The sequence below is a fragment of the Palaemon carinicauda genome, chromosome 19 (genome assembly GCF_036898095.1).
Source record: "Palaemon carinicauda isolate YSFRI2023 chromosome 19, ASM3689809v2, whole genome shotgun sequence".
Taxonomy (NCBI): domain Eukaryota; kingdom Metazoa; phylum Arthropoda; class Malacostraca; order Decapoda; family Palaemonidae; genus Palaemon; species Palaemon carinicauda.
In genome coordinates this window covers 127969718-127981677 of record NC_090743.1, presented here as the reverse complement: position 1 = coordinate 127981677, position 11960 = coordinate 127969718, and the positions used below count along the sequence as shown (strand labels likewise).

The 11960-nt window shown below is 41.1% G+C and overlaps 1 non-coding gene across 1 annotated transcript; it reads right to left on the bottom strand.

The window, feature by feature from the left end:
* Positions 1 to 3529: 3529 nt before the first annotated feature.
* LOC137659370 (U1 spliceosomal RNA) lies at positions 3530 to 3693 on the bottom strand. The gene has a single exon (XR_011047499.1). It is a non-coding gene; the product is annotated as a U1 spliceosomal RNA (small nuclear RNA).
* Between the last annotated feature and the right edge of the window lie 8267 nt (positions 3694 to 11960).

Here is an 11960-nt window from a genome sequence, read left to right as displayed (position 1 = left end):
TTTATTCCTTTTTTTTAATGTAATTAGAAATCCAATTATCTATTTAAGGTATTTCTAAGATATGTTTAAATTCAAGTGTTTATTGCTTAAATAAATGTATGAAATGTGTTTTATCTATGAGGGACGGATAATTCAGCAGTAGACCTCACGCTATAGTACTAACGAGAGGTAGATCTCACGCTATAATGTGGTAGACCTCACGCTATAGTAGCACCCATATCTTTCTGCTCGAACTTCTAGCTTTGGAGTTTCCCCAAGCTTAGCTTAAGCTTCACAGCCAAACACTTTGATCAATTTCAGGTCGCCACATTGAGGTTTCTCCCATTCCACACCATGGATGGAATTCGTTTATGGCCATTGCCATCGTTCTATTCTTGATGTAATTTGCATGAAAAATGGCTTCAGTCCAGAATTTGGGAAGTACTCCAGACTCTATTATCATGAATCTTGAGAAGAGAACGGGATTGTCAGCCATCTCTCCATTCCATTCTCTATAAGAAAAACCGAGAATTCCTTGCTGACATACTCTCCTCCATTATCAGGGTGGAGGCATTGCAAGAGTCTGTTGTGTTTCCTCTTTGCCTTGGCCATGTATTCCTTGAATTTCTCCATTGTTTCACTTTTCTTCTCCATTACAGTAATTCCACTGTACCTTGAAGGGCTGTCTAAAAAGGTAGGAAAGTAGTGGCTTCCACTTGCATTCGATGATGCTCAGGAATCTGACAAACATCACTATGTACTATTTCCAGTACTTCACTACTTCTTGATTCACTTGCAGGCATTGTCTTATTTTAGGATTTACCTTCCATGCATGTTGTGTAGTGCAGTATTCAAGTTTAGCTTTTGCTTCAAAAACTTTGGGTAAGGGTAGTATATGTCCAAATCTTCTCTGCCACAAATTTATCGTTGTCCTATTTCCTATGATTTCTATTTCTTCATTCTTATTAAAATTTCTTTCCTTTCCTTGAAAAATTTTCTTGGCTTTCCCCTGATACATCTTCACTACCTGATTCCATACTTTCAGAAATACTTCTTTTACATCTTTCACTTGTTTGACACCTTTGTAGGTAACTAACTAAAATCCTTTTTCATTGAATTTTCTTTCAGACATTAGATTTTGATCAAGATTTGGGGCACAGTATACTACTTGTAATTTCAATTCATATTCACCATATTAGTCTTTCATTTTCATAATCACTTTTCCTCTGGCTAGAATGGAGACTTTTTGCCTTCGCCCCATTTTATGTTACCTGTGATGCTACTATCAAAATCAATAACTATGCCTTTATGAGGTGTTCCAAGTTCCATATTAATTTGGAATCTTCTTTCACTGGTGACTTGTTCACAATAGCATTCACTTTTTCTTTCATTTCACTTTCATTTTCAATTACTGCAACAATTGCCTTTGTATCTGTTCTGGTTTTGGCAACTTTTCCTGATAGCTCCTCTTCTTTAGATTCACTTTAACAATCTTTATCACTGTCATATTGTGCTTTCTTCCCCGATATTCTTTTCCTGCTTCTTTCTTTTTTGTCTGTCTTCGGTATTATGTCTTCTTTCTTCTGTCTCTTCTTTCTTCCTTATCTCTTCTTTCTTCAAATTTTGGACAGTATCTTGCTATTTGTCCAGGCTGGCTACAAGCATATCGGACAAATCTTTGTCCTCTCTCTTAAAGCCTCTTGTGCCTTCTTCTCTTTTAAAACTTGTACTTGAATTTCCATCTTCTTTTCTTGAATCTATTCTGAGGTTCATTTATAAACTAAAAGGTTTTCTTCTTTTCTTGCTTCGAGTTTATCTTGCATCTCCTCGAAAAGCAGCACTGACTTTACAGTTTTGATATTCAATTCTTCAATTTTTGAGAACTGTGACTTTAACAAAATTTGATATTTGGGAATATGTTTAAGACCTCTCAGCACAAACACAGCTACCATAGAGTTTCAAAATTGAGCTACTTCTTCCCCTAAAGCTGCATTTACATCCCAGCCCAATCTGTATACATACGCTATACAGTCCTTCATTGACATTTTTTCAGTTTTTCTGCAGTTACACAGTTCTTCAAGCACATCAACAATTTGAAATGTATCCATTTTTGTGTGGATATCACTTGAAATATCCTATGCTTCTTTTGCTATGGTATATTCAATGACGTCATCCAGCTCTAATTTATCCTCTCCTTGTGTGATACCTCAGTGCGATAACTCAGTGCATCGTTATTTCTTTGAAGTTGCATTTGCGTCCAGTCGTCTTGATCATCGGCATATCTTGGATCTATACATTCCCACCACCTCTTCTGAGTGAGAGTAACTTTAATTCTCTTCGCCCAATAGAAATAATTCAATTCATTCAGAATTTTATGCCTTTTTTTTTCTCTGTCTTTGCCCGCCATTTTGTGTACCTCTCTGTGTCACGGCACCCTTGTAGTTCAGTCCTTCCACAATGTAGTACACGATGTTGTTTTACTTCCTAATTTTCCAATTTTTTTACGAGATTTATTTCACTGTTAGCGCTCGGAGTATCCTGGGCCCATAACCTGGTAAAGTTTGATTTTTTATTGTGTGTGATATTTCTCTTCATTTAATACACATTCTTTCTAATACTTTCTATCTACCTTCTTGAGTTGGATTACCAAAAACACATTTACACATGTTGCATTTTAATGTCCAACTGAGGTTACAAGGTATGGGTGACAGAACAACACACTACAGTTACATCTCGCCGTATGGGGCGGGTTTGTTTACATTATGGTAAGGGAACGGCCGACGTTGGCATTCATTGCTTCCAGGCAGTGAAAATGGAAATCAAATAATTACAAAGAAACAAAACTGAGAATCACATGATCAGATTATTTAAACATGTATAATAATGGACAGGACCCCCAGCGTGTACAGAATACCAGTAACATAAACTTACACACCTAACCTACAAACCTTGTCCTTACCTGCGACCCATCGTATTCTTAACAATAGGGCTGAAAATAAGGAAGTTACAGGGCATGGCCGGCATCATACACACTGCCCCAAGCAAACAATGATTGTGAGGACTAAACTTAAGAGAAATTAAGTCAACCATTCTTCCATGCCTGAGCCGGCCTACAAATGCTCCTGAATCATGAATGTCTATTTCTCCTCAGTTTATCCATTGTATAACCAATACACACACACAGATTGCCCAGACCATATTTCCGGACAGAGGCTCTTTAACGGTCAGTCATAGCCCCCAAGAGTAGAAGACCTGACCGGTGTTGTCAGGGTCTTGCAAAATCTCAGCTCACAAGAATCTGCTTTTAGAGTATTGCTCCGCCCAGATCAATCACACTTTTCAGAGTCTGCTAGACACATATGCAAGAAAATCAGCTTAGCCAAGAGCCACATCCAACCAAGAAAAGCCTTAGTATAACCAATATGGTGATACCTCACGCGTTGAATCATTCTACTCGGAAAATATTAATAAGGTCATGTATGAAAAATTTATTACCCAGAATATCCTCAAACATATTAAACTTTTAGTTTTTACAAGATAGAGTTTTTATTGGTGATAAACGTGAATGTAGTCCCCCGCTACCAAAAATTTCGCATCCGAGTTGACCACATTTGGGTCAATCGCAAGGGTTAGCACCACCGGAGTGCAATGGTAAGCCTCACCTTTGGGGGAACCACATTCGTGATCATTGTGTCCCCTGTGCCAGGTAAGTATGCTCTTGCCACTTGCTTGCTTACTTGCTTATAGACTGTCCAGTCTACATAGACTAAACACGGGCTCTTGCGTCGGCAGCCCATCGATCTCGTGTCATATGTTTGCCTCAAGTAAATGAGACAATCCAAATTGTTTTCCTACTTAATAGGAACCTTCCACTCATGCCACACATCACAGCATCCAAGCTGAGGTGAACTGAGTAAACTTCTCCTCATGTTAGTTTGTATGCAATAAATTCTTCAAGTTGATGTATATAATATATTTTGGGGGCTCAGGCCATGTCGTCCTGATGGAAGTTCCTTCGTTACTAGCTTCCTAGGTTATATTTGACTACAGTGATATATCCCAGAGAATTTACCAAAGGTATCCAGAATTCTAACTCCTGGAGCGAATATCCCTTGAAGATTTTTGATAAGGGATATCACATAAAATCAGAGGACGTATTCTTGACACGTCTCATAGCTATCTACACCCCTAATAGCGTTTTTGCTTCGAGGGGAAAAAAGTGGCAAGAATATATGAGAGCCGTTATCAAGAAAACGCTCCTACTGTACTGTAAATAGGCGCCACCCCGCCGCCTAGTGGCGCCATCTAGCCATTCTTTCCCTTGTAGCTTTGCTGACCGGTGTTTATCCTGTGTTATCTCCCGCTATTTTGGATTTATTTCGCTGCTGTGAAGACTATGATGTCTTCACCAACTTCATCTGCCTCTGGAAAGTTGAGTAATATCTTTGAATTGTGTAAATGTAAGCTCTTGCCAGTTTTACTCTTCGACTGAAATCGTAATTAACGTAACAAGAGCTGTTGTCAGCCGGATGGCTGGAACACAACTTCACCCAACTTCCCTCAATTCTTCCAACACTCAACCCCCATATTGGAAGAATATGTTCAGGAACTCTTAAACAAGAGGGTTATAAGAAGGGCGAAGTCCATCAAATTCCAAGGAAGGCTATTTTGTGTTCCGAAAAAGGACTCGGAAAAGCTCAGAGTCATTCTGGACCTATCACCATTCAACAAGTTCATGGTGAACTACAAGTTCAGAATACTGACGCTTCAACACATAAGGACCCTTTTGCCCAAACAGGCATTCACAGTCTCCATAGACATGACAGATACGTACTGGCATGTACCAATCAACCGTCAAGTTTCCCCCTACCTAGGGTTCAAATTACAGAAAAGACAATACATCTTCAGAGCCATGCCCTTCGGCTTAAACATAGCCCCACGGGTATTCACCAAGCTTGTGAATGCAGTCATTCATCAACTATGCCTAAAGGGAATCCAGGTAGCAGCCTACCTGGACGACTGGCTGGTATGGGCAGCATCCAAGGAGGAGTGCACGCAAGCCTCCAAGGAATTGATCAGGTTCCTGGAACACCTGGGATTCAAGATCAACTTGGAAAAGTCTCGTCTTTCTCCAGCTCAGAAGTTCCAGTGGCTGGTTGTCCACTGGGACTTACAGTCACACTGCCTTTCCATTCCATCAAAGAAGAGGAAAGAGATAGCGGGATCTGTCAAGAGACTCCTTCAATCCGCCCTGATATCAAGAAGGCAACAGGAGAGCGTGTTGGGGTCCCTCCAGTTTGCCTCAGTGGCAGATCCAGTGTTGAGAGCACAATTAAAAGATGCATCAGGAGTTTGGAGAAAACACGCATCAAACGGTCGAAGAGATCTAAAGAAGCCCTTACCAAATCGTCTGCGATCCCTACTCAAGCCATGGTCGGAGGTCAAGAACCTAAAGAAGAAGGTACCCTTGCAACCACCTCCACCGTCAGCCACCGTTCACACGGATGCCTCAAGAGAAGGGTGGAGAGGCCACTTTCATCATCGGAAAGTCCAAGGAACCTGGTCTCCTCTCTTCCAAACCTTCCACATCAACTTTCTGGAAGCCATGGCAGTTTTTCTCTCGCTGAAAAAACTGAAACTTCGCTGCTCGATCCACATTCGCCTGGTCCTAGACAGCGAGGTTGTAATGAGATGCCTCAATCGACAGGGCTCGAGATCGCCTCATCTGAATCAGGTAATACTGGCCATCCTCCGTTTAGCGGAGAAGAAGAGATGGCACTTGTCAGCAGTCCACCTTCAAGGATTCCGCAATGTGACGGCGGACGCTCTTTCCAGGTTCAACCCAGTAGAGTCGGAATGGTCCCTAGACGCAAGATCATTCTCCTTCATCTTATGCAAAGTCCCAGGACTGCAGATAAACCTCTTCGCAACGAGCGACAACAAGAAGCTACCCCGGTACGTAGCCCCGTACGAGAATCCCCTAGCAGAAGCAACGGACGCGATGTCTATAGACTGGAACAGATGGTCCAAGATATATCTGTTCCCTCCAACCAACCTTCTGCTGAAAGTCCTCGACAAGCTGAGATCCTTTCGCGGGACAGCAGCAATAGTGGCCCACAAATAGCCCAACAATGTCTGGTTCCCCCTAGTAACGGAACTACGCCTGAAGCTGATCCCGTTGCCGGATCCAGTTCTGACTCAGCAAGTGCAGAAATTGACTGTCTCCGCTTCATCACTGAAGTCCCAGAACCTTCATCTCATGATTTTCTCACCTTGGCAGTCAAGAAAAGGTTCGGGATTTCAAAAGGACAGTATCGATTTCTTAGAAGAGTACAAGTCAAAGTCAACAAGAAGACAATATGAGTCTTCCTGGAAGAAATGGGTTGCCTTCGTCAAGGCAAAGAAACCTAAGGAGATTTCTACGGATTTTTGCCTGTCCTTCTTCCTCCATCTCCATGAACAAGGTCTAGCAGCCAATATAATCACTACGTGCAAATCCGCCCTATCCAGACCAGTGCTTTATGCCTTCCAGGTAGACTTCTCTAACGAAATCTTCAACAAGATTCCCAAAGCCTGCGCTAAACTTCGGCCCGCAGCCACTCCTAAGCCCATTTCATGGTCTCTGGACAAGGTTCTTCACTTAGCATCAACTCTGAAAAATGAAGATTGATCGCTAAAGGACTTTACTCAAAAGGTAATATTCTTATTTGCACTAGCCTCGGGAGCCAGAGTCAGCGAAATAGTGGCCCTCTTGAGGGATGATGGCCACATTCAGTTCACAGACTGCGGAGAACTGAACCTCTTTCCGGACCCAACGTTTCTCGCCAAGAACGAGCTGCCCACTAAGAGATGGGGTCCCTGGAGAATCTGCCCTCTGAAGGAAGAAGCATCCCTCTGCCCAGTGGAATGCCTAAAGGTCTATCTTCGTCGAACTTCAGACTTTAAGGGAGGTCAGCTTTTCAGGGGAGAAACATCAGGTTTAACGTTATCCTTGAAACAGATAAGGGCGAAAATCACCTATTTTATTCGCAGAGCGGATCCAGACAGTACACCCGCAGGTCATGATCCGAATAAAAGTCGCCTCGTCCCTTAATTTCTTTCAGACTATGTCGTTTGAAAGCCTTCACGCTTATACTGGATGGAAGTCATCCAGAGTCTTCTTCAAACACTACGCAAAGCAATTACAGGAAATTAAACATTTCGTGGTGGCAGCAGGTAGTGTTCTGAAACCTGCCGAATTACCTCTGCAAAGAATATTGCACTATTTGGGACTTTTTAGTGAAGGGTGTACATGATAGACTCTTAAGGTACATCATGTGACTAATGTGTCTAGTGACGACACTATAAGACTGTTCTAACTACACAGGTGACATTCAGCATAAGAGACCAACACATGTGCCATGCATATTTATATGCATAGTGTTCCTTGTAACAACAGAATACAAAGTGAAATCTTTACATATTTCCCATAGAGTGGCTTGTGTTCCCTTTTTCAGGTGAAACTTTTTTATTTCTGTTATTACTAATTATGCTCCTATGCAGATCCATTCAGCATAAAATTGAAATTGTAATTGATTCTTACAACCATGATTTCTATTTTTATTTTTGTAATAAACAATAGTAGGAATCTTTGCGTCTCATTTCGCCACAAATATTCTAAACTTTATATAAATGCCAGAGCATCTTTTGATCCTATTATTATCTAGGAAAACACTAGGAACTGAGATTATTACTGTTCCGAGCAACCAGGTAAGGACTTATTGTACTATACTGTCTATCTTACTGAACTAAGGTTTCCTACATGCATATAAACCTGTCATTCTCTTTCAACAACCAGACTCGGGAGGTTCTTCAGTAACCTACACAGATCAATACCATCTAAGTACAATCTATGCTTTACGTATATGACGACACTAATATACAAACTGTTTGCTAGTCTGTTCCTTGAACTCACAATCCTCGGGTTTTTTCCTTGAGTCTACCCAGACTCTTCCCTGTAGGTGGCAGGAAGCACTGACATTTGATATGATAAGTTGAATGATGTTTTAATGGTAACATCAAGTGTCTCTAGGTCCTGAGGGCCAAAAGGAAAATTTATCTCAAGATGAACGGCACTATTGAAAATCCACAGATACATTAATGCTCTGGTAAAATTCCATCAGGACGACATGGCCCGAGCCCAAAAAACGGATTTTGAGCAAAGCAAAAAATCTATTTTTGGGTGAGGTTGCCATGTCGTCCTGTTGGACCCGCCCTCCTTTTGACAAAGGATAACGATTCCCTCCCTAATATAACGTAAAACCTATAAAGCTACAAAGAATGGCTAGATGGTGCCACTAGGGGGCGGGGTGGCGCCTATTTACAGTACAGTAGGAGCGTTGCCGTAATAACGGCTCTCCTATATTCTTGTCACTTTTTTCCCCTCGCTATTAGGGGTGTAGATAGCTATGAGACGTGTCAAGAATACGTGCTCTGATTTTATGCGATATCCCTTATCAAAAATCTTCAAGAGATATTCGCTCCAGGAGTTAGAATTCTGGATACCTTTGGTAAATTCTCTGAGATATATCACTATAGTCAAATATAACCTAGGAAGCTACTAACGAAGGAACTTCCACCAGGAAGACATGGCTACCTCACCCAAAAATAGACTTTTCGCTTCGCTCAAAATCCATTTAAGTTAACGGAGACGTGCTTGAACCATCTTATAATCTTATAAAACCGCGAAAAATCTATTTTTGGGTGAGATGGCCATGTCGTCCTGATGGAAGTTCCTAAAGGGTAGCTTCCTTGGGTATATATAACTACGGCGATATTCCCAGAGAATTTACCTTAAGGTACCCAGAATTCTAACTCCTGGAGCGAATATCCCTAATAAAAGAACCAGGGATATCGCGAAATATCAGAGGACGTATTCTTGACACGCCACATAGCAATCTGCACCCTGAACAGAGTTAACACTTCGAAGGGGTCAATTGGCAAGAAAACGAAAACGAGAAAGAAAAGAGAGCCGCTCGCAAGGTATCTCTCCTCTCCCGTTTCGTAAGCGTGCATTGCGCCGCTCACGGCGCCATCTGTATTCCTTGTAGCGATACACGAGATGCTACAGATACTGTATGTAGGGAGGGGACCTACAGCCCTTTAGAAGAAAGGGAAGGGTGGGTCCATCAGGACGATATGGCCATCTCACCCAAAAATAGATTTTTTGCTTCGCTCAAAATCCGTTTTTTGGGCTCAAGCCATGTCGTCCTTATGGAAGTATACCAGAGCATTACCGTATCTGTGGATTCTCAAAACGTGCCGTACTCCCCGAAGGTATTTCCCGGCCAACTAGACCTAGAGACCTAAGATGTTACCGTCATACATCTTTTCAACTAACCATAGACCATGTTAGTGCTTCCTGCCCCCTACAGGGAAGAGTCATACTAGACTCTGGAAAAGTCTCGAAGAGTACATATACCTATGTATGAATAACAGACAAGCCAATATAGTGGTCTCACCCTATATCATGTAAAGCATAGTTTGTAAAGAACCACTGAGTCAATATGAAATATCGACCAGTTCCCCGTTCAATACTGGATTGGACAAAGGTTTATATCCGAGTAAGAGGAAAACTTGCATATCCGCCACCGTCCCCTTAGGGCATGGAGTCCTCCCGCCATGGGAAAGCATAAACCAATGCAAAGAATGCTTGCATAAAGGAACAATCTATTAGAATTATCCCAGATAAATATACATAGAAACGTAATGCTAAATTATTTCAAATAAATTGACACAGGTGAAGGAGACGCAAGGTTCACAAGAACTAGTTTATTGACAAACAATAAATAAAACCGGTTAAACAACCATTATATATATATAAGAGGAGGATAAGCTCAGCTTCCAGCTTTCCGAGATCTACTGCTATCCGACTTTCTTGGCTGGCTGAAATTTTCAGCTCGCCTCTCAGCTTTCTGGTTTCAGAACTGTGCCTTTTTCAAGCATTCCTACAGTTGAACCTTAATTTGCTATCATCTACCACCCCTGGCATAAACCCTGCCAAGACTTCAGACACAGATAGAAAGCTCTGCAAGGATTGCTTAGAGCGTCAGCCGAACTCTCACGCCGACAACAACAACTCTCTCTCTCGCCGATCCGCTTAAACTGATATTTTCAGTGTGGTCTCCCTAGAGTTTCGCCACCATGTCCGTCTTCCACCTCGGAGAATGGGCATGGGCCCTTTACCCGGAAGACCACCGCCACTACAGGGACCGTTACGACGATCCTTCGTGTGACTGCGACAGTTGCAATGCATACCAACAAAGAAGAGTGGCCATATTCACAGCAGTAGGCCTCAGAACCACCGATGTTGATGACAAAACACTGCCTACACATCACGTCAGATGCAGCTGCAAGGGGTGCAAAATCGCCTCTACCAAGGTCCTGAAACACTATAGGGCCTTGAAAGCTAACAGGGAAGCGACTACACCTCCTCCCAAAAGAAGGAAGAGCCCTGAACACCCTTCTCCAGTTCCAGTATTACCCCTGCCATCACCTTTAGTGACTCCAAGGACTGAGAGCTCAGCCTCATCCTTATCAGTCCCTTCAACTCCACAGCAGACAGTTGCAGTTGCAGTCACAACTCCAATCTCGGTACCTGAGACCTCCAATGCCACGGAGACCGAACCTGCTGAGACCCAGGGGAACCATCCCATGGACTGTAACAGCACTGTCTACCTTACTCAACTACTTCATGAAGCCTCTACCATTGCTGCCAGCATTCCAGCTCCCAAGAATGAAGGCAGAAAACCCCTGCCTAAATTCAAACTGCACCAAACCAACAGCTCCATCTCCTATGCCACAGTTGCTGCCATGGTTGCAAAGCCTGGCATTAACCTCACTGCCAGACCCAACCGGAGGGGAGTTATTATTATTAAAAGGAGTTTTACCAGCCCAATGAGTCAAGCTTGACTCTCACAGGGCTGGCCCGAAAAAAAAATCGGGATATAAAGAAATATAAGATTATCAAAAATTCAATTGATAAGGAAAAAAAAAATAAATAAATGAAAAAAAAAATAAAAAAAAAATTATATATATGTATATACAGTATATACTTATAATCTTTAAATATTCTAAATATGGGTGAATAGATGGATGAATAGATATATATATATATATACATATACACATATATACATATATATATACATATACATATATACATATACATATATATACACACACACACATACATATATATATATATATATATATATATATATATATATATATATATATATATATATATATGAAAACTGAGTGATGAAAATAATTAACAATATATTAAATCTATGTAATTTAAAATGAATTAGTAAAAAAAACTTAGGTAAAAATTTAGATTCTATCAATAATACGTGAATTCCTTAAAAAGGTTAAAATTCTAGAAACAGAAAAATTACTTGATTCAGTTAAAATTTCAGAGAAAGTTTTCTGACCAAAACATATCTCTCTCTCTCGCTGGAAAACTTTACAAACCGAAAATATATGTTTAATAGATAAAAAAGTATCACACTCACTGCACATTGGAACAGTGCCGTGAGGTGTACTCATTAAAAATTCATGGGTTAATCTCGAGTGCCCAATTCGTAATCTGGTTAAAATTACTTCTGTTCTCTTGTTCTTTTGTGTCGAGGAATCCCAAGGAGCAACCTCCGGTTTAATTTGCCTTAATTTATTATTTTCTGGCACATTATTCCAAACATTCTGCCATTTTTCCAATATGAAATGCCTTAATAATGTGATCAAATCTCCAACTAGGAGGTCAATGTTTTGTTGTGGTAATTTAATGGCTTCATTAGCAGCAGCATCCGCCTTTTCATTACCAACAACTCCAACATGAGCCGGTATCCAGCATAACTCGACACTTACACACTGAGAAGATAATTTACTTATAAGGTCTTTAATTCTTAGGATCAAGTGGTTCCTATGAGTATAGTTTTTAA